Below are 22275 nucleotides of genomic sequence, written 5' to 3'. Positions count from 1 at the left end.
AAACGCTGTCATCATTTGCAAATCAAGCTCTCTGCATAAAGTACGACGGAACGCACGCGAGCGCGTGCTGATGTCAAGGGCCTCTGAGTCTTCAATGGGAACTGAAATCCAACAATTCACATGGTTGTCTAACCCACGACTGCTGCTCTAAAGAAAAAAAAGGCTGTGGGTCAACTCATCTGAGCCAGGATATGCAAAGTGAAAGGTCTGTTCAGCATGGTTAGACACGGTTTAGCTTTGGTTCATATTTATTTTTCAAGACGAGCGAGAGCAAATCACGTGACACAACTGTTGAGGAGGAGCGGCCGAGCAGCAGCCAGCGCAGGGGTGGACGTGACTGGCAAGCGCACAGCTATGGCCACTACGGCGTCGATGAAGATCGAGGCACCTGCATGCCACGCGAGATTTTGCACATGCGGCGCGCCTCCCGTTAGAGGTCAAATCCAAGTGCCAGTTGACCTTCAGGCTCAGCATGGTAGGAGTAGAACTTTTCGCTCTAAAAGTGCTCACTGCAGTTTTTCGCCTTCCAGGAGCGCGCTGCACAAAAGACATGATCGCCGACCGGCGGACTAGGTAGGTAGGTAGAAAAAACTAAACTGAAAACCGAAGAGATGAAGTTGCAGATGCAAACCAGACAGCGCAGCTTGTCCAGGAGCGCTAGCATGAGTGCTAGTTTTTGGTGACAGGTTCAAAATGTCAGTCCGATGGCCTATGGTGCGGAAAAGGGCCGTGGTCTTCCTTGACAAAATCCTAAAAATCTGCTGCGCATTTGGTGTAATATTCTGGCACTATGTTCGAAAGACCCGAAGCGCCAACTAAAACACTCTCATCATTTAAAATTAAAAGCATACTACATGAAATACATAAATACAAATACATGAGCACGCGCTCATATGTCCCGGGCCTATGATACGAAGTCTCGCAATCAAAATTGAAGTTCGACCATTCCACGTGGTAGACTGACAAACCACTACTGCTCCAAAAAAAAAACGGCTTAAGAACCGACAAAAGCGTTTAGTGCAGCCTTCGCATTTGAGGAGCGCCCGGCGAAAAGTACGCCATGATCCGCAACCGGCGGATTTTATCCGGTAATATAATAATTGGTTTTTGGGGTAAGGAAATGGCGCAGTATCTGTCTCTTATATCGTTGGACACCTGAACCGCGCCGTAAGGGATGGGATAAAGAAGGAGGCGTATTCTTCACAGCCTCTCATCACCGCCGCATGACGTTATTGCCGCGCTGTGACATCACGCGACGCAGAATCTGTACTGCCATGAAGTATTCCCTGCACATCTTCAACAGGCGCCTGCCAGGCGCTGATACGGTTCCCGAAGGACCCTCGATGGCGTCACGTATGCACAACAGGTTAATTGTGTCTTAGCAGCAAACACATTCTTCTCTCACTTTCGCATTTGTACAATCCCAACCTATATAAAGGGCAGCCACTGAGAACGCTTTTCTTACTGACCTCACTGCCCTTCTGCCTTTAGCAGGTGAAAGCAAAGCTGCGTCGGCAGCGGGCTTATATGCTGGCTCGGCTTCAAGATCGAACCGGCAGCGTGCTTTGGGATTAAAAGAAGTGTTTATTTTGTGACAAGAACTGAGGGAGGAGTAGCAATTGACTTTATTTTAAGAAAAACAAAAGGCCTTCAAGGGTGGGCTCCCACTGGTACAAGAGCCCACGGGCCTAGACTTCACAGGGAGAGCTCTGTCCACTAGCCATGTTTGACCAGCTGGTTCAGCGGGGGGGGGGGGGGGTGGGGGGGGGGGGGGGGGGGGGGGGGGGGGGTACGGGTTGGGTATGGGGAATGTGCCTTAGATATACAAGGATGCTCACGCATGTGGCAGCTCGCGCTGCACCGACTACGGCTCAAAGTAAACAAAGCGTTCGTCATGTAATACGTAAATCGGCTGCTAGGTAGTGCTGTAGACAAACAAATGAAAACCATGGTTTTCATTTGTTTGTCTACAGCACTCTGCATTGACTTTAATAAAAACGTTGGCACGAATAATCAAACTCGAACACAAAATTACGAGCCGAAGCGTATATTGGTTGCAAATAGTTTCCCCATTAGGACCTCAATGCGAAGCTAAGAGCTATGTCGCCGCGTCAATGTGCATGCAGGAGGAAGCTGCATGGAGCAGCATGAGTGATTGGTTGATTCCGCCGTCATTAAAGTCTCCTTGCTCTCCCTATAACGGAGGCAATTCAGCTCACCTCTGTAAGTGGAAAAAAAATGAAGTGCGTAGTTAAATCCCTTTCGCTCCGAGCAATTTTTTTTTCTTGGCTTGCGTTATAGCGTTCCCTCATTCGTGCAGCGTACTTGAAAATATGAGCGTATTAGATGTGCATCCCATAGTGCGTAGGTGCTTTTTTTATGAAGATAAGGAGAGGGTGTGAGGCTGATCAGTGGTGCTTCTTGCAGCTCTCGTCATAGATCTGCACCTTCTTGGATCCGCATAGCATCCGGTAGATGAAGTGGCAGGTGCTGTGTGGTTGGCGACGTGCTGCTCCGGGACCATCAGGCTGCATGCTGACCCTGCGTTGAGGTCAATGCGATGACGAAGCAAAAGGCAGCGATGATTACAATTTTGTTGTCGGTACGATGGCGCCCTTATCAGTTCATAAATCCTCATCAATTTCCCCTCCCCCCGCCTTCGCTTTTTTTGCGTTATATGTATAGAGGCTGTTCAAAATTATGCTTTCAGGATATTTTTGGGACTTACAAAATGAAAGGTAATTGTTCTCGTGAACCTCATAATTGACTAAAATCAAATGATAAAATTTTAGTCGCGTCAATTATAGTGCACATTTGCATTAGAGTGTTAGAGGCAGTCGTTATCTTGGACTGCTCCATCTGGCACGATTCTAGTAGCATTTCTGTCTTCCGAGATATTCGCTTCCAAATTATCAATAGTCAGCGTGATAGCCGTGCAAGGCAATGACAATCGGCACAATACGCCTGCCGCCGGGAAAGAGCAGTTTTGTCCCCCCCCGCCTCTCTCTCTCTCTCTCTCTCTCTCTCTCTCTCTCTCTCTATATATATATATATATATATATATATATATATATATATATATATATATATATATATATATATATATATATATATATATATATATGTATATTGTAACTGTATGGTTAGAGACAAAACTAGAGAGGAGCGGACTAGGCTTCAACCCTTCTTTTTTCAAGCAAGGAGAATGGATTAAACAGTCATTACCGAGTCTAATGTACGCGGATGACGTAGAGCTAATGGCTGACAATAAGGAATATTTGCAGAGGTTGATTACCATCTGTGGTACAGAGGGAGATTAGGTTTGAAGTTTAGTAAGGAAAAATCTGCTGTCAAGATATTTAATGATGAGGGCGGCCAGCATAGAATACAAGAGTTCATACTAGAAGTCGTGGATGAGTACAAGTATCTTGGGATGTGAATAAATAACGGTGAATAAAGGGGTGCAGCTAGATGTCAAGAATAAAGCGGATGGCAGAAACAAAATTGTCGGAGCCAACCCACGCAACAGCATTTCGTACAGTGTTGCTTGTGCCGTCTAGCTGCCGCGGCATAGTTTCGTTTTTGTGCTCTTGGTCGTTCACGCTAGTGCCGCAGCGGCGATGTAACTGTGCCAACAGACGCACAAAAATCACATAGTCTGTAAGTGTGTTGGCGTTGGCCTGGGTGCTTCCTTCCAGAAGTCGCCGAACGCAGCGGCGAACAAGCACCTATATAGAGTATACGTACGTGTGTAGTCTCGCTTTTTCAGGCGGCCGTCGCCATTACGCGCGCATTGCGCGAATTCCGGGACGGTATAAACTACCATCGTGAGATGACCTTCTCGGCATACGACAAGGGAATTATGCAACAATTGCATTATCTAACAGATATAGGCGATCGAATTTCAGTTGCAGGGGTTTCTGTGGCAGCTGGACTACCTGGCTCATATGAAGAAAAAAAAACGTGCCGGGGAAAACGCTGCAACTGCGAACGTAACAGCGGTTTCTACTGGATGTTTGTTTTGCAAAGAGAAAAATTAATCCTGCCTCTTTTCATTGCGAGGGCTAGAAGCGCCAGATGCGGAATTCCATCTCATATCGATATCACCGTTTCGGTGTGCTGCATGCAAGCACCATGATCAGTGCGTTTTGTGGTAAAACCTTTTATGCGCGATCCTTCCTCAATCACACGCTCACACAGTGAACTCTCGTTGTTTCGTGCTCGCTTTTATAGCTCAAACTTTCGGTCAATCTATTGGAACTGAATTAAGAGCGCCAAGATAGTGGACGCGTGTGTGCGGCGGTGGTTTTGTAGCTCTGCTCCCTTTGAGGAGTCATATATAAATTTGTCGCTATAATAAACTTGAGATTTGCGACAAGCCTTTCGAAGATGAAGACAATATATCCAAGGGCCATTGCGTTTAGGGACAAATTATGCGCGCGCCATGGATGGGAAATATACAGTATTGTGCGTTTTTATCGTGTAGACTTTCAAAAGTTTCCCCGCCTCAACCGCTGGCTCATTTGCGATGAAACTGCACACAGAGCTTGCGTATTATGGTAACTTTTGTATCGTAGGAAGTTTGACAACGGTGCTTTCTTAGTTGAGCCGTGCATGATGCGAAAACATAATCGTCTACGTAGAGATCAGCAACCAAAACCCGCAGACGACGCTTTTTCGCTGAAGGGCGGCAGAGAGTTGCAATCCCAGTAGCACTGCTAGGACTGTTATCTTGCCTTTGTAAAATACCTACAAAGAACATTCAATTCAAAGGGCCTCAACAATGTTCAGCAAGAGCTTCTCTAGCACTGTCAATGCTCAAGTGCTGAATGAGGCGGTACGGGTACAAGCATCCCACTCAGTGATGCAATTCGAAAAGGCACTACCCTCCTATAAGAAAGTTGAAACTCTCCCCTCCTATGCATTAAATGTAGGCACGTGCAGTGCCCACAATCATTCTGTTCATTCCCTGATTTACATTTTCAGTGGGCTTCAGCACCCGTTTAGCAGTTGTCTCAAAGCAGTATGTTGGTGAAATTTTTTTTTTCATTAGCTTTGTGGAGCATTTTCTGCTGCAATGGCATAAACAGGAAGGCAACATGCGGTTCTGCAGCAACAATTCAGACTGTGATGCAACACATGGCAAGCACTTACCTCAAAGATGAGTAGGTTACTCAGAGGAAACAATGTGGTGGCTGGATATGGTCTTAAAGAAAAAAAAAAAGCTGCTTTGTAACACGGTTTTTCTATACGGCCAACGAAGTTGTTACTCATTTATTATAAATTTATACGCTTCATTAATTACTGACGAGGCATGTCGCTAGGAATACTTTATTTGGCACGGAAGTCCTGGCCAACGTGTGTCTAATGCGACTCTGCTTGTAGGCTAAGGTGCAGACTTGTGGGCAAAATCTTGAGCCAGTAGCCTGGAACGGCAAATAAGTGCCTGGGAAAAGAGAATGCCGCGCCATACAAGGTGGGCTGCTGCAGTCCCTCCACTAGCGTCAGTCATACACAGGGTTGGATGCCATGAAAAGAGAAAAAAGTATGCAAGCTCAGAACAATAAAATGCAACTAATAAACCACTAAGAGAAAAACCACGAACAAGTACACAAAAAATGGAATGCATATGACAGAAAAAAGATATGGACATCTCCCAAATGTAGCAGCAGCCCACGCACTCCTGTAGTGGCTTTGCGTATGCACATTACAAAGATCCTCAAAAAAGGATAAAAGGAACATTGTTCAAGATGTGCCGGAGAAACCACACACAAAAAGAGTGTTGTGTTGTGTTGGGTTTAATGGCACATAAGCAGCTAAGGCTATCATGCGCCAGGCTTAAGGTATATGAACACTTTTCTGTAGGTGGGAGGAAACATGGTTGTGTAGAGGACTTAAATTGCTATTTCGTTCTGGTAGTAATAAGAGAAAGAAGAAATTTTATAAATGGCTGAAAATAAACGCTTTCAAGAAGGTCAGATAACCTCAGTAGCCATCCTTGGCTGGGCAAGGATCCTGAGGCTCCCAACCATTCAAATAACCACCTCAGCCCTCTTCTCATGGAATGAGAAAATGGCTGAAATGCATCATATTTTAAAGCAAAGCTGTGGATCAAAGTTTACAGTTTCTGAAGAACATCTGCTTCTTTTAAAAAGCTAAAAACCGAAGATATGTTAACAATGGCATTTTTGCCTAAAAGCAGCGCTGGGTGTAAAGGAATGTATGCATTATAAAACTTCGTAAAGTGCTTATTTCTTAGTTTTTCGAGTTTTGCACAAGAGAACACACAAAAAGAAGTGTGTACAAGGCAGAGAACGGAAATGAGTGAATATAGTCAAGACAAATAATGAAAGGGTTTCAGAAAGGCTTCCGAAGGTCACAAGCTCCATGTGCTAAACCCAAAACCTTAAAGGGGCGGAGACACCAAATTTTTGGTTGGAGTGTTCTTAGTTTCAAACATAGCATACTCCCACCAGGCGCACGATACGTGCTCTGCGATTCAAATATGCGCATTAAATATTATCGCATTATATATACTGAGCGATTTCGGTCTGAGTGTTGGGGCACGTTACGACGTCACTCCCGAGGAAGAGCAGCAACCCTGGTCATGTGGGCTCCAAAAGTAGTGACACAGGGACCGCTACATCGTCTGCTCTAGTACACATGCTGCACATACCAGGGCCTTTCGAAATGCCGGCCAGTACTGCGATATGCTTTATTTTCGAGTACTTCAAATATTAAAACAGATATTTGAAATTACAATACAAACATGTTTCCACAAAATGCAGTGATGAAAAGAAACATTTCATTCCTCTTCATAATCGCATCCTAAAGCTTATATTGAGCATCTCAATGAATGAGGGAAAATCATGTAGAATGGTACAATCAGTCTGAGCCCAAAATGTGTTCAGGAAAAAAACATGACAGCTTGACTTTGTAAGCTGCCGAACGACAATATTTCGGCTTTTCACTTCTCGGCCTTTAGGCGAAGATCATAGCACCGAAGCGCTGCCTTGTGGTAGAGCATCCGCCTCACATTCGGGAGGGTCCATTCCCAGCGCCGCCGGGTACCCACCGGTTTTTTAATGGGTACAAGATTTCCCCCGCCATGGTGCTCGTCTCATCTAGGGTGAGATGCTTGGGAAAAGGGTCTTCGACCAAACCGTTGCCTTAACGGATCAGTGATAAGTTCTGCCATCAAGCAACCCTAAATCCGCCTCGTGAGGTAGGAGCCCATCTTTTTTTTTTTACCCGTCATGCACACCTGGCGATGCGTGTGAGCCAGCCACAATGGTAGCGAGCAAATATCGCTGCACTTTGCTCGAAGAGGGTTTGTGAGCAGAGAGAGCTATGGCATCTCTCTTGAGGCTAGAGAAGTGAACGTTATAAGTTTTGTAACTGGCACAAGGCGAGAGTTTTGGACTGCGGGTTTTAACCACGTGGAGACGCTTTTGTGCCCGCATTTGACGGAAATTTTGAGGCGCAGGCTATCCTTCCCACGCAATGCACCCCTGGAGAGCCGAGCACTAGGCCGGGGGACCGCCTGTTCCCATTGGATTAATTGGCTGGTGGACCGGAGGCCGCGGGAATCGTACCCACGACCTCCCATAGCCGAGGCGAGCACTCAAGCACGAGGGCACGGCTGCGGTGGAGATGCTCTTGTTACAGTTCAGACACTGGAAAGGCGTGCGTATGACGTGATGTGGCATTGTTGAGAAACATTAATAACAAAAAATCGATGAACAGCAGCTTGAGCTACAACAAGAGTGAGAGCATTAACAAGACGACCTCTTCCACACTCCCTTGTGACACCTCCAGCCGTGGAATGCTGCCCCAGATGCAGCATTCTTGACGGGACATGGCCCGCTTAACTCTTGTGTGTGGGTTTCAGCACACTGAAATCCCTGGCCGTAACGGACCCACAGATGCTGGCACATTTCAACTAGGACTCTGTGCAGGAATTTCAGCAGCTGTTTCCCTTCTCACTGGACGAAAAGTGCCTGACTGATCCGGACTCTTAGATTTGGAAGTTTGTTAAAATTATGCTTACAAGTTTTTGCTTTCTTTTAATGGTTCATAAGAGTGGTGGCCATATGTGCTGACATTACATGTGCTTTCACAAAAGAAACAAACAAGTCTACTTTGAGAAAATTCTGGAAAATTTTTACACTGAACACTCTGCATGCTTTCAGGGGCTCCATACACTGCTCACTGTACTGCAAAAGAATATTTCAGGCTTTCAAGAAGGAACCCTTGAACAAGAAGGCTGACAAAGGTTGGTTTGCTCATCACTGAGAAGCACTGCCTTTCCAATGAAGGCACACTCTGGCATCCCTTTCGATAGCAGCAATGGCACAGGACAAGCATCAAGCGATTTGCACAAAAAGTAACAGCTTTATACGACCTCGTCATCACAGCTCGAACCGCAGAGAAACTAGCCTCTATTTGTTTGTTTCTACAATAGCCTACAAGATTGACGAGGCCTGAGAGCAAGATTTACAGATCGATTTTGATGCCACACTGGGGTGACGTGGCACCTCGCATCAGCATACTGAAAGTGCATGAATTCTGCACATTACTATGACTATGGCTTATTCCACAAAAAATACTTTTGAACGTAGCTGTGTCTATTGATATGCACGAGACCAAATTTATGGAGGAGTGTGGCAACCTGTACAGAACCAACCAGTATATACAATGCTCACTTAATTGAAGACAAGAAAAAGAGAGCTAAAACAGACAGGCTGCCATGCCTAATACTCATTAGAAGCAAAAATATGTCATGTCAATAACAACGGACCGTGTGCTGGACACTCACAGTATCGTTAAAACTCGCAGCAGACCTCTGCGTTAATTTCAGTCCGTCGTTTTCCTAGACTTGACCACTTTCTTGATGGTATCCCTCACAATTCCCCGACTTTTCCAGGTAAACGAAATTCCTCTTGACAATTCTAGGTTGCTAGACACCCTTTAAAACCGTCACAGCCCTTCCAATAAATACAGTAGAGCCTTGCTGTTCTGTTCTTGATTCGTGTAATCTGCAGTATCACAAAACCAAAAATTATGCGTGTTGAGCTATTTTTATTCACAATACAAATCCTGGATAACTTTTTGAAACGATTCCCTGGCATACATGTCCATAATTTTGCCAAATTCTGACCATATGATGCATTCAGATACCAAGAGAAAATGCCAGCCAAGCTAGTCATCATTTTTGGACGCTTTGCCCACATGCATTTGAGCATTGCGGAAAAGACGCCGCTGCTGCCCTGCACAAAGGCAAAGACACAAAGCATCTTAAGAGCAGCTGCGGCTCTTCCACAATGCACAAGTGTAACGGGAAAGAGTATCTGAGAACGGTAAGAAATATTTGACGGACTGGACATGCCATGAAACTTCACCCCCATGGAAAACAAAAATATGGAAACAACTTGCAAGCGCTAGAAAAGGAACTTTTCAAAATTTGTGCCAGCACATTACGAAGGTTTTAATGAAGTGAAAGTGCCAATAAATGCCAGGGACTAGGAAATGGCGCAAAACCTGGACATAGAGACAGTCACGTGCAGACCAGCAAAAAATTTTTCCATAGGGGCTAATTCAAGCTTGTTGCTAAAACACTGCATTCATAACATCCCAAAAAAATATGAAGGGAGAAAAGAAGGGGGGAGGAGACAAAAAAAAAATAAAAGGGAAGGTGGCACAAACCTTTGCCTTAAAAATGCAAAATGCTTTGTTTCGTACCATTTGCAGAAGCTATCATGTCAGGATTTCGCATTCATTGAAAAGCAGTGTGCGAGGCAGACTAGCCAGCAATTAAATTATTTTTCTAGGTAATTTCTAATGTAATTCATTACTTTTGTGGCCTGGAAATTTAGTAATGTAATGAACTACTTTCAAGCAGTAATTTCACGGAAAAGTAATTAATTACTAGCAATATTACTTTTGCTGCATACCGAGTCCATGCTTCTCCTCGCATCTGCCATGCTTTGGCCTCACGTTTGTGGAGATGAGCATATACTAAGCAAAGGTAGGGTATATGGGGGTTTAATGTCCCAAATTTTCTGAACATGTCCTAAAAAATGCTACAAAGATTTGCTTTGGTTTAGTTTGGTTTATGAGGTTTAACGTCCCAAAGCAACTCAGGCTATGAGGGATGCCATAGTGAAGGGCTCCGGGAGTTTTGACCACCTGGGGTTCTTTAAAGTGCACTGACATCGCACAGTACAGGGGCCTATAGCATTACACCTCCACCAAAATGAGACTGCAGAGGCCGGGATCACACCAGTCTTTCGGGTCAGCAGCCGAGCACCATATAACCAATGAGCCACAGCGGCGACTCCCAAAGAGAGAATAAATTACGGAGGGCACTAGAGACTACTTCCATGCTTTGAAAGCGAAAAACATTCATTTTTTAATTTATATTGTTTCCTTTCTTTCTAGTGACACACCTACTCATTAGCATACAGTCATAGGGCAACACATTAAATGAATCATTACTAGCCACGGAGCAACGCGGTTTTGTGGCCAATGGGTTGCGCGATCACCTCACAGTCTGAAGGCCCTTGGTTCAATTCTCTGCACCCTCGGAAGAAATTTTTCTCTTTGCTGATGATGTCACTGGGGGTTGTGAACCACTTTTCCTGGACATCGACAACATAGCCGGGTATCGCATTAAAGTGCTACTTAAGGCTCTTGCCTTAAAAGTGCGCAATTAGTAATAGCCAGCATGCCAGGGAAGCGGCGTACGCAGACGAGAGGTGATGTGCGCGCAGGTGCCAGCACTGCCTTTGTGAAAAGTCTGCATATCAGTCACAGGACTGCCACGCATCTTCCTGCACTGCATACGGTCTCACACACAAACGCATTGCATGGCCACCAGAAGAGCGCCATGACCAAGGCATGCCATATGGCACCTTCGCACGGATGCACTGCGAGTGCTTGAGCAAGTACTTTGACATCGCCGCACTGACAAGAAATCTCAACTGACACGTCTAAGAAAGTTGGTCGTGAGTTGTCGGCTTTTATGCCCTCATTTGAGGCCCTATTTCTAACTCAAGGGCAACAAAGGCAACAGCTCCCCAGTGACATGCAATTTATTTCCACCAACTTGCCTGCAGAACAAATCAATTGAACATCAGCAGAACTGGCAGCTTCTCAGCACCCCTGTGCACTTCTGGGATGATGCGTGGATAAGCAGTCAATGTACTCCGGCTGTTTATGCGGATGACAAATTCTTCAAAATCAGGATGGTGGGACGATATTACACATTGAATGATGTACTTCTGATTGAAGAGTGATATGAGAAAGACCATCTACATCAGCAAAGTGGCTGTTCAAATTGAGTAAAGAGGGGCAAAATTTCCAACACCCATTTTCAAGCTCAGTGGCAGTGCAAACAAAAAACTCGAAATTTTCCACAAACCATGACCAATGCGCAACATTTTAGCATCGAAACTAAGTAATTTTCATTACTTAAGGCAGGTAATTGTAATGTAATGTCGTTACTTTTTGAGACCAGTAATTTGTAATGTAATTTAATTACTTCTGTGATTTCTAGGAAATGAATTAGTTATAGAATTTAATTACTTTTCAAAAGTAGTTTTGCCACGTATGGTGTGTGGTCGGCGGCTGCCTAGGGAACTTCTCAGTGTCCTTAAGTACTTACGCAAACAATGACACACCACCCAGTTCCCTACATGTGACAATGTCCATGAGAAAAAGGAATATTGTGACAAAGACGGCGAAGCTGGCTGTGGTGCGTTACAGAGCAGTCGCGCTAGGCCAACGGCCATTAAATTATAACTCTGCCATCGTTCATCGCGCCTCACTCTTTGGACGGCCACCACGTAACAATATTATACACCACACAGCATTTGCATTGGAGGGAATGGCCAAGAGCATTTTCCATTTGGTTTTCTGCGTGTTAAAGGAATATATACACGTAACTTTGGTGGCATGTTTTCTTCTCTACAATGATGCATAAAATACTACTACGCATGAATAACCATGTGATATTTGCCCACGGCCGCTAAATAATTTATAATTTTTTCTGTCATGCTGTTTCGGTTTCAACAGCTGAACAATGGCTGTGATGTCAAAGAGTACTTTTGTGTCACGTGAGGCATAGAAAAACGCCGATATAATCGCTGCTTCATCGTTATAATTTACTGCAGGGCTGAAGCCAGCCTTGCTCAAGGGCTGGAATGACAACTAATGTGGAAGCAGCGATTATATTGCATTTTTATGCCTCACGTGACCTGCAGGCACACGTTGGCATCAAAGTCCTTATTCGGCTGTTGAAACTGAGACCGAAACAGCACGAGAAAGAAATGCTATTATAAATTATTTAGTGGTTATAGGAGAATACCAGGTGGTAATTCATGTATAACAATGCCTTACACATCATTACAAAACAAAAAACACGCACCCAAAAGTTAGGTGTCTATACTCCTTTAATTCTTTAGACCCACCATTCTGCTTACTGATCTTGCTTTGCAGTTCATCTGCTGAACGACTTAGAGATATCACCTGAGAATTGCAGATTACTAAAATATTCTCCATTAACACTTATCCCCAACTGTTCTGAATCCAGGCCTCGGAATAGAGAAGGTATTCCTGAATACCTCCTGTTTACAGGAGGTATTTTGTTGCAGAGGACGCACTGCGGAGAGTCATTTTTTTTTTGCACGATTGGTGATTTATTAGACACTGCAGTCCAAGACTTCTTCAGCACAGTTTGGTATTGACACTGTTGCTTCCATCATTGGCAAAACGCCATCCAATGAAAGTAACGCCTATATGGAAGCTGAAGACAGATAAACTTGTACTGTTGGAAAAAACTGCATGCGTGCTAGACACTTGCTTGTTCACTCAAATACGGCCTAATAGAGCAGCTGGGACACGGGACCTGGCTTACATACCTTCGAGGGCTGCACTCGTAGCTATGTGATTAAAAGGTTTCACCTGCGCATTCTTTGAAATGCATCAGGTATCATCTTTTACCAGGTCAACGGATATACTCAGGCTGCTTTCAGTTTGGGCATATCGTTAAGTGGCGACCAGCCGAATAGTAAGCGGCGATGAACGATGGCAGTGAGATCATTCTAATGGCCGCTCGCCTATAGCGCGACCTTTTTGTTCCCGCGCCACTGCCAGCTTCGTCGTTTTAGTGAGACTGCCGAGCGATTGTCCCGATAGTGAATAGAAGACACCGACAGAGAGACGGCTCAGTGGAGATGGGTTCAGAGGAGGATGGTACAACAGAAATGGCATGGAGGGGAAGTGCTGGCCGCCACGATGAAAGATATGTGTGAATGAATCCTGGTAGACGAAGCTTCCGGGACACAGGTCGCCAGTAGCCGACGGACGAAGCCCTTGAATGCACCGAATGGCATGGGCAGGGGGGCGGTGTCCTCACGTGTGGGCGGTGTCTCGGGTCGTGGCAGCGTTGTCATGTCAACATGCCTTGTGGTCAGGGCGGGGGACAGGACGGGGCAGGGGACGGGAATGGGGAGAGTGGCGAGGTCGGTTCAGGTTCGGCGGGCTGGGCACAGCAGGGCGAACCAGGTGCACACGGCCAATGATAACGGCAGGCGGAGGACTCTGAAGATCCAGGACCAGGATGGGGATGATACCCCGCATCTCACACCAAATGTTAAGTGGCGACCAGCCGAATAATAAGCGGCGATGAATGATGGCAGTGAGATGATTTTAATGGCCGCTGGCCTATAACGTGACCTTTCCGTTCCCATACCACTGCCAGCTTCGTCGTCTTCGTGACAATATTGCCGCTTTGCACACAGTTTTTCCACAGTGCCGCGAGGTATGCCTTAACGAGGTTTTACTGTACCTGTGAGTACTAACGTTGCTGAATTTCATGCGTGTCAATGTGAAATCTGAACCGATTCATACACCTCCTGCAGTAAGGCCCATGTTCCAACTATAAAATTGAAGCTCTGATCTATTGCTATGCGATGCATTCAGAGCAGGTGCTGCCCTTGATGGTCGCACAGATAACATTGACCACAATGGCAACAAAGGCATCAAAGGTTGCCTCCAAACTATAGCTCTCCACCATTCGTGGCATGTTTTCCGCTGCTCTACTGTCTTTTTCCACAGTGGCCCACTCATAACTCACCCCAGTTCTGACTGCGGGGCCAATCCAGCAAACAAGTCTTACGCAGTGCTGTTCGGATAGACCTTATGGCCATGCCACTGCTCTAATTACACCCCACCACTTTCGCTCGGCCCCATGGCGACATTCCTAACACAGGTGGGGGAAGGAGGAAGTTGGAGTACCATGAAAGCCAAATGTACAACAAGGACGTAGTGCAGCGGCCTTGCTCAAAGCTCTTGCCCTGAGCTCAAACAGCACAGGTACTTCTGGTTGAGCTTACAACTTCGTCATGCCAGAGCTGACAGCTCACCAGCCACACACATCGAAACAAATTTTTAATTACACATGCCAACAATGCCACATCTATTAAGATATGGAAGATCGTGTTAAGCCATCTATGCTCTAACCAACCCAAAATTCTTACTACTGTCAAGCAGATGACCTCGTTTCTCTTAGGCAATACATCCAGCTCATTACTGCTCACAGCTATGGTAAATTGTCATTTTGACCTCTCAGATTTTCTCACCAAGAGGCACAAGGGCAATTGGTTAACTGTACGGTTCTTGGGACCAAGCGCCATTAAGCAATCACTACAAGCTCTGGGCAAACACTCCCTGAAGTGGCCACCAAAAATCTTGCACCAAAGCTGCAAATTATACTGTATGAAAGGGCATTACTTTTTTTATTTATTTGTACCTCAAAGGCCCACAAGGGAGTATTACGTGAGGGGTGGGCCGACATGATGTATTAAAACATCCTGCCAGAGAACTTTACAGAAAAGGCAAACTGAAGAACTAAACTATTCTACATCCTTGAGGCTTTTTTCCCTCCTGTAATTCCTACTGCACTAGAAGCCGTGTGTTGGTGCTTGAATCTGAATGCCACACACCCATATGCATGCAGCACACATTCTTTTACCAGCATAGCACCACGTAAGATCATGTCAATGCCTCATTTGGGGACAAGGGGTGCAAGCACACAGAGCAGTAGGAACAAAACGTAAAGACTAATGTTGTGTGAGTCACTCCTGTGCTCTGTCTTTTGGGCTACGTCTCAAGATGAACAATCCTCTCCCCATTTTCCTAGAAAAGTGGAACTACAACAAACATCTACTCCTAACTTGTGAAAACAAAACGACGAACACAGAAGGAAGAACATAAACATGTCTCGTCCTTGTCTTTCCATGTATTCTTCAATTATGGGAACTACTTCCTCGTTCAGCTCCCTGTCCTACATAGATTCGTCTGTGGCTTCTCGCCTCTCGCCACTGCTTGTCTCTAGGGGCACAAATGTTGCCAGTTTCACAGCAGGAGGCCCACTTTCAAAAAATTATAATTTGCTAGATCCGTGACAGCCTAGCTGTTTTGTTCACTATACAGGCAGGCTTTGTTCATTTGGGGTCTGTAGGTGAAAGCTGTTGTCTTAATAGTGAATGTTTCCACGTTTCCTTTTTGTTTCTTCTTTCTATGTAATGGCTAGGACAAAAACTGTCGCCCACCCAATGCAAAGGAAATAGCCACATAATCATAAGGTCTCTTCCATTTGGCTGCACTTTCTGCACTAGTTCAAGAAGTGCAGCAAGAGTTCTAGGCTGGCTTGCACTTGCCGAAATGGAAGCGCAGCTGCGGTGCAGCAATACGGCGGTGCCCATGTGTAGGTCGAACAAGCGGGAGAGGTATGGCACTAGTTATTTAATGAAATGATGACAGTTCGTTTTTTGAAAGCTTTATGGTTTATGGGGGTTTACCGTCCCAAAGTGACTCAGGCTGTGAGGGATGCCATAGCGAAGGGCTCTGGAAATTTCGACCACCTGGGGTTCTTTACCATGCACTGACATCACAAAACACGGGCCTCTAGAATTTCGCCTCCATCGAAATTCGACTGCCGCGGCCAGCATCGAACCCGCGTCTTTCGGGTCACGGGTTTCATCCTGGCCGCGGTGGTCGAATTTCGATGGAGGCGAAATTCTAGGGGCCTGTGTACTGTGCGATGCCAGTGCACGTTAAGGGAGCATAGAGACCTAATTTTGGTGGCATATTTTCTTCTTTATAATGATGCGGAAGACACTACTATGCATGAATCACCATGTGGTATTCGCCTACAACCGCTAAATAATTTATAATCGAATATTTCTGTCATGCTGTTTTGGTTTCAACAGCCGAATGAGAGCTGTGACCTCAAAGAGAGGTTTTAGGTCATATGAGGCAGAGAAAAACTGCGATATAATTGCTGCTTAATCGTTTTCATTTACTGCAGTACTGAAGCCAGCCTTCCTCAAGAGCAGGAATGACAACAAATGTAAAAGCACCAATTATATTGCAGTTTTTCACGCCTCACATGACCTACAACCTCTCTTTAAGGTCACAGTCATCTTTTCAGCTAGTGAAACTGAAACAGCACAAGAACGAAATTCAGTTATAAATTATTTAGCAGCCATAGGAGCATACCACGTGGTAATCCGTGTATAATAATGCCTTACACCTCATTACAAAAAAAGATTGGCTTGGTTTATGGGGGTTTAATGTCCCAAAGCGACTCAGGCTATGAGGGACACTGTAGTGAAGGGCTCTGGAAATTTCGACCACCTGGGGTTCTTTAACGTGCCCTGACATCACACAGTACATGGGCCTCTAGAATTTCGCCTCCATTAAAATTCAACCGCCGCGGCCGGGATCGAACCCACGTCTTTCGGGTCAGCAGCCAAGCCCCATAACCACTGAGCCACCGCAGTGGCATCATTACATTAGAAAGAAGAAACCACGCACCCAAAAGTTAGGTGTCTATGCTCCCTTAAAGAACACCAGGTGGTCAAAATTTCCGGAGCCCTTCACTACGGCGTCCCTCATAGCCTGAGTTGGTTTGGGACGTTAAACCCCCATAAGCCATAACCTTTCAGCAAATAACCGTCACCATTTCATTAAATAGCTTGTACCATACGTTCTCTGCTTCTTCGACCTACACATAGAGGAGGTGAGTGACTGTTTGAGGAGTCGTAATGAAAACCTGAGCGGTCAAGTCGAATCGCATGGGCAGCATTTCAGCGCTAATTCGTAAGTCGCCTGTGTGTATACATGCAACGATTTTTTTTTCTTCCTGTGAAACGACCATTTCCTAGAGCAGGTTCATGGTAAAACTTCATTGCAATTTGCTGCTTGAAAATTCTTCCAAGTGTTTCAGGATTTTGGTGGTTGTTGGTGTCGGCGGCATGCAGTTGGTTGCAATTTCGTGACGACAGTAAAGCTATTGGACAATCGGGTCTGCACTCGACCATTCGTTTTGGAAGCGGCCAGTGTCAAGCTGCATTTGAACTGCCTGAGCTGTTGTTGCACGCTGCCGGCACCACCGCGGAACTTCACAGAACTAGTGCAGAGAGTGCAGCCAAATCAAAGAAACCTATCATGACCAATCTTAACAAAGTTGTAGTTTGGGCTTGTTCGTATAGCATATTAGAAGACATAGCGCAGAACAATGGGACAGAGAAAAGCACACAGGACAAGCGCTTATCCTGTGTGCTCCTTTACTCTGTCCCATTGCGCTGCACTATGACTTCTAATATCACCACAATGACCTGTCACACACTGCAACAGTGCCTTAATTGTGAGCTTTATGCACCTCACAAGCTTCCAAACAGTCAAAGGACATCAAGCACATTGCCCACAATGTCCATCTCTTTAAGGGCTCTTTACACCATCAGCTGTAAAAAGGTCTTAAGCTTAGCGGCTTTAAAATTAAGCTTGCTTCTCCAGCTGCCTCATGCGCTCCATTCTAGTTGGCTACCTGGGTCCAAGCACCTTTCCCACGTAAAACCGATGCTCGGCGCAGGTGGCACAGCACTCATTTTAAAATTCTCACAGAAGGTTGAGGGCTCACCTTGTGGCGCCTTAGAGCCTTTGCTGCCTCAGCATTTTAACGTCCCCTTTGTTCAGCCTCTGCGCCAGCAAGCCAACGCCGCACTCGAAGCAGGAATCGGGAAGGTCCGTGCATACCACAAAACTGCCAGTCAGTTTTTAAAGTCCTGTTTTCTGAAATAAATATGAATTTAAAAGAACATGTCTCGCGCTGCAGGCACCAAAGCGCAATCGCTTATCTCGCCGCAATTTTTGCACCTGTTTTAGAAAGCGAATTGTAACAGCAGAACACAACTGTAAAGGGCAGCATTAATTCAACACTCTACAGACTTTCCCAGCCGCGGGGCCACAAAAAATCGGACCGCGTACAAAACTCATCGCACAAACGGTTAGTTCAACTGGACTGTTGTCAAACGTTTCCCGCCTTTTTTCGGGAGCACGCAAAAGCTGGTAATTATGCGTGTTTTACATGACCATGAGTTCCATTGGGCTGGATTGACAAAAGGTATAAAACACGCTCAGCGCAAGCTCTTTTCTGTTGAACTGCACAGAGCTTTTGAGCAGAACTTACGAAAAAACAGATGAGTATTTCCCTCCGAGCCTTTGGGTCCACTGCTGGGCAAGCGGGCTCAGCGCTAGTCCTGGGTTATCTGCTAACACAAAATATTCGAGCGCAAGGAAGTTGACAACGGAATGCTGAGTGTCATATAACGGGCAATCACTCAGTATGTGCATACCAAAAGATAGCAAGAACAAATTACTCACGTGCAACACGATCGCGCGCTCTTTCCGTCGACCGGCCATAATGCTACTGAAAGCAATGGTGGTGGTGGTGGTGGTTGTTGCTAAGGGATATTCTGGGGAGGGGGATACTGGCCCCGACGTATGTTTATGGTGTCTCGCGGGCATCACTCTTGGGGGCCAGGGGAAGGCTCGGCTCGGCTCAAACATGGCTCAAACAGCAAAAAATTTGCCAGACGTGACGTCTTTGCTTCAAACCGGATGCGACGTCATGGGTTGAAATAACGCTTGCGTTATTTCGACCTGCTGGTTGCAGCAGCCACTGCCATAAAAGAGATAAGCCCCAAGATTCAATCCAATCCAATCCATGTTCTTCAGTAGGCAGTGCTGCCAACCCTAGGGATTTTCCCCTAGATCTAGGGAATTTGAACTTTGTTTAGGGGGAAAGGGATTTTTGTTGTAATCTAAGGAAATTTTACTTTCCGCATGTCTTTTTTATTTTTCGATGTGAATCGGCTCCTTATTCACTGTTTCTTCACCACCTTGATTTTGAGAATCTGGCTATGCGCCATGTGCACGAGGGGAAAGCGTTGTTGGGATCGAGGTGGCGTGGTCGGGCCGGGAGGAGGTACGAGGATGACGGGACTCAGGGAGACTTTGGGGGGACAACGAGACATTCTATTTACATGGTGAAGGAAATGCACGGACTGTACAGAGATGATGAGGGAAGCGCTGGTAGAGACTCGATGGGTAAGGCGGACGGGCGCCCTGAAATAGGGTTTGCCTCCGGTTCCCGCCTTCTTTACCCGTTAAGAAACATGTCTGGCCACCGCCCTTGAACAGAGTCGATGGCGCATCTGCCTAGGCAAAAGTTGGGACGCTTCCTTTGCTTCGAATTTCCTGGTCGGTTCCTGGAACAGTCTAGCTTTAGCAGTACCAGAAGCACGCTGTCCAAGAAGCACGATTCCTCGAAATCACGGCTGAAGGTAGTTGGGTGTGTTTAGAGGAAACTGACGCCAACCAATATTTTTAACTTTAGACAAGGTTTCTGGACCAACGCGGTCTCTTCTTCAGGGGTGACGAAAGTGTGCCAGCAGCAGCGGGTTGCTGCCTTCGTTCTCCGTTTGTTAGCGCGTGGCGCACTCCATGCACTAACGTACGCGGAGGAGAGAGTTGCTCGAGTGCTATTCATCGACACCTTTGTCAGCCGGATGTGCCATGACTCCGCAGTCGCCTCTTGAACCGGTTTGGCTCCACGGCCAAGACGCTCACCTCCTCGAAGGCTATCCTGTGGTCGGCGCGCTCGCAGTGTTCGGCGAGGGAGTTAGATTCTGAATTCATTTGCCGGATGTCATTTTTGTGTTGCCTTATTCTTTGGTGGAGGTTTTTTGTTTCGCCAATGTATGGTGCCGGGCACTTTGATCATAAGATTTTGTAAACGACACCTGGTTGTTTTTCTCTGGGACACGGTTTTTCGGTCGTTGCAAGAAGCGGCTTGTTGTCGAAACAGGTTCGTGAGCCTATGTCGATTCCATGTTTTCTCAGAATGCGTGCGAGTGCCTCGCTGGTTCCCCTCACATATAGAAGCACAACACGCACGTTTCGTTGTCTCATTGTTAGCTGGTTCCCCTGTCCTCTGAGCTTGACTGGCGACCAACGCGCTGAATAAAGCCACGTGTGTAGCCATTCTTCTGTAGGCCGGCGAGAACGGTGGATTCTGCTTTTTTCTCCGCTTCAGAGGAGCAGATTGAATTTGCTACTCCAGTCAATCTGCACCTCACATTCTTCGTCACGACGTCATCATCATCATCATCATTTATTTTTCCCTTAAGGCCCCGCCCCTTCACAGGGTATTACATAAGGAGGGCTTCGTACATAGGAAAATACAAGAACAAAGCCAAAGAGGTTTAAAAAAAAACAGATCTAGTAAAACATATATAAACATACAAAGAGGGAAACTAGGACAACGATACAAGCAGTAACATCAAATGAGAACACAATTAGAACAGTTAAAAAAATTCAATTGAGCAGAGAGAGGAAATTACAAACGAATTGTCTCAGCACTTTAATCTAAAGGTGGGCTGCTTGTTGGAAGGGCTGGTCTAGGTTGGACTCTCTTGGCTGGGTTCCGGTGAAATTCCGTAGAAAAATTCGTGACGAGTCTCCTTAGAACCAGTCCCCGTGACTCGCCAGTTGAAGGTGAAGTGGTTAGTCTTCTTGAGGCCCAAGTCGACCCGGATGCAAGCAGAAAGAGTCGTTGCTCTTTCACAACAGCTTAGGCGACTTCATATGAAGTCTCGCAGGCGTGTGTCACCACTTCGCGCACTTTTGCGTGCACTGCCAGACACCCTTAGAGCGTGTGGGGGTAGCGGTCTCGGTCACAAAGGAGATGCCCTCGACTTAGCGTGACATAAAGCCGATCTGTTTGCGGGATGTACCGTTGGAGCGTGTACCGTACAGAGACCCAAAGAACTTCATACCTCTTGAGGAGATATACCTCGGCGGAAAAGTGATGTCGGCACTGTCGGAACCTCACGGCATAGACCGAACCATTACTCATAACTTCCGCCTCAGATGTTTGGAATTTTATATTGAAGCGGCAAGCCAGATATTAACCAGATTCCCATTGGACAACGTCCAGATCAAGAGACTGGAGGCAATCGACCCGCAAGTTGTCATCGAAAAGCGGATTTATTCGATAGCCCCACTTGCCACATCATTTCCTTCTGTGGTGCCAGAAAGAGAAATGAACAAAATTGAAGCAGAATGGAGACTGCTCCGCAAAAGAGAAATGGACCTGCCGGCAGATGCGAGCGTTCAACGCTTTTGGAAACGAGTGAGAGACGCCTGGCAAGGAGATGGGAGCCCAACGTTCCCTCTCTTGAGCGACTTCGTCTACAAGCTTCTCTGTTTGCCGCACTCCAGTGCAACAGTGGGGAGAGTTTTCTCTCAGATCAACCTGATGAAAACAAAGACCAGAAACAGCTTGATGACGCAAACCCTGGCAGCTACGCTTCACGCCAAGCGGGTTCTAAGAGGGGCCAACTTTTATGACTTTGCAGTGAAAGAACGCTTAATTGGCCTCATGAAAAAAGAAATGTGTATGCAGGAGTGAAACTCAGTCGGGATGCCACCCGAATGACGTGTCTTATGTTTTAGCGTTTGTTTGTCCACGCCAGCATTTGCGCACAAAGTGGATTTTCCCTCGCTCTTTGACTGCAGCCGGTGAGCGTAAGTGTTCACTGCGAGATTTTCGTTCATTTCAGGGCTTAGGCCAGGATTTATTAGGCTTTGATATTAACTAATGTTTTCTTTACCCGTGATCACGTGGTACGCGAGTTTGCATGGGAAATCAATGTGTTATTGTAATCAAAGTTGCTACCAAAGTGTAGTAAGAGGGTCTCTGCGTAATAAAAGAGTTCACAATTCAACTACGCACCTTTTTTACATGCCTGAATATTTTTTTCGCATCTAGAGAAATCTAGGGAAGTTTGAGTGAAAATTTGGGGGAGAAGTGGCTTTCGAGGTTGGCAGCACTGTCAGTAGGCAACGAGCTGAGGGACGCACTCC

The 22275-nt window shown here is 46.0% G+C and overlaps 1 long non-coding RNA gene across 1 annotated transcript; it reads right to left on the bottom strand.

Moving 5' to 3' along the window:
• Positions 1 to 5241: 5241 nt before the first annotated feature.
• On the bottom strand, positions 5242 to 18972 carry LOC144114226 (uncharacterized). Its single transcript, XR_013310984.1, has 4 exons — positions 18730 to 18972; positions 18536 to 18614; positions 17987 to 18138; positions 5242 to 5498 (listed from the first exon to the last, which is right to left on the bottom strand). It is a non-coding gene; the product is annotated as an uncharacterized LOC144114226 (long non-coding RNA).
• Between the last annotated feature and the right edge of the window lie 3303 nt (positions 18973 to 22275).

Source organism: Amblyomma americanum, chromosome 1 (assembly GCF_052857255.1).
Source record: "Amblyomma americanum isolate KBUSLIRL-KWMA chromosome 1, ASM5285725v1, whole genome shotgun sequence".
Lineage (NCBI taxonomy): Eukaryota > Metazoa > Arthropoda > Arachnida > Ixodida > Ixodidae > Amblyomma > Amblyomma americanum.
This window is presented reverse-complemented; position numbering and strand designations above follow the sequence as displayed.